General features: G+C 56.9%; 1 protein-coding gene across 2 annotated transcripts in view; it reads left to right on the forward strand.

Annotated features, from left to right (window-relative positions):
- The window catches only part of txlnba (taxilin beta a), a 13,092-nt gene that overhangs the window by 10,917 nt on the left and 1,379 nt on the right, over nt 1-796 (forward strand). The gene's annotated exons all lie outside the window — the stretch shown is intronic.

The raw sequence follows: 796 nt of genomic DNA on the forward strand, positions 1-796 counted from the left end.
ATGGACCGACAGACCGACAGACGTCAGACACATGGACCGACAGACACATGAACCGTCAGACCGACAGACGTCAGACACATGGACCGTCAGACACATGGACCGACAGACACGTGGACCGACAGACGGACAGACGTCAGACACATGGACCGACAGACCGACAGACGTCAGACACATGGACCGACAGACACATGAACCGTCAGACCGACAGACGTCAGACACATGGACCGACAGACACATGAACCGTCAGACCGACAGACGTCAGACACATGGACCGACAGACCGACAGACGTCAGACACATGGACCGACAGACGGACAGACGTCAGACACATGGACCGACAGACGGACAGACGTCAGACACATGGACCGACAGACGGACAGACGTCAGACACATGAACCGTCAGACCGACAGACGTCAGACACGTGGACGGACAGACGTCAGACACATGGACCGACAGACCGACAGACCGACAGACGTCAGACACATGGACCGACAGACGGACAGACGTCAGACACATGAACCGTCAGACACATGGACCGACAGACACATGGACCGACAGACGGACAGATGTCAGACACATGGACCGACAGACACATGGACCGTCAGACACGTGGACCGACAGACGGACAGACGTCAGACACATGGACCGACAGACACATGGACAGACAGACGGACAGATGTCAGACACATGGACCGTCAGACACGTGGACGGACAGACGTCAGACACATGGACCGACAGACACATGGACCGTCAGACACATGGACCGTCAGACACATGGACCGACAGACAGACAGAC

The sequence above is a fragment of the Nematolebias whitei genome, chromosome 12 (assembly GCF_014905685.2).
Source record: "Nematolebias whitei isolate Nwh7 chromosome 12, NemWhi1, whole genome shotgun sequence".
Lineage (NCBI taxonomy): Eukaryota > Metazoa > Chordata > Actinopteri > Cyprinodontiformes > Rivulidae > Nematolebias > Nematolebias whitei.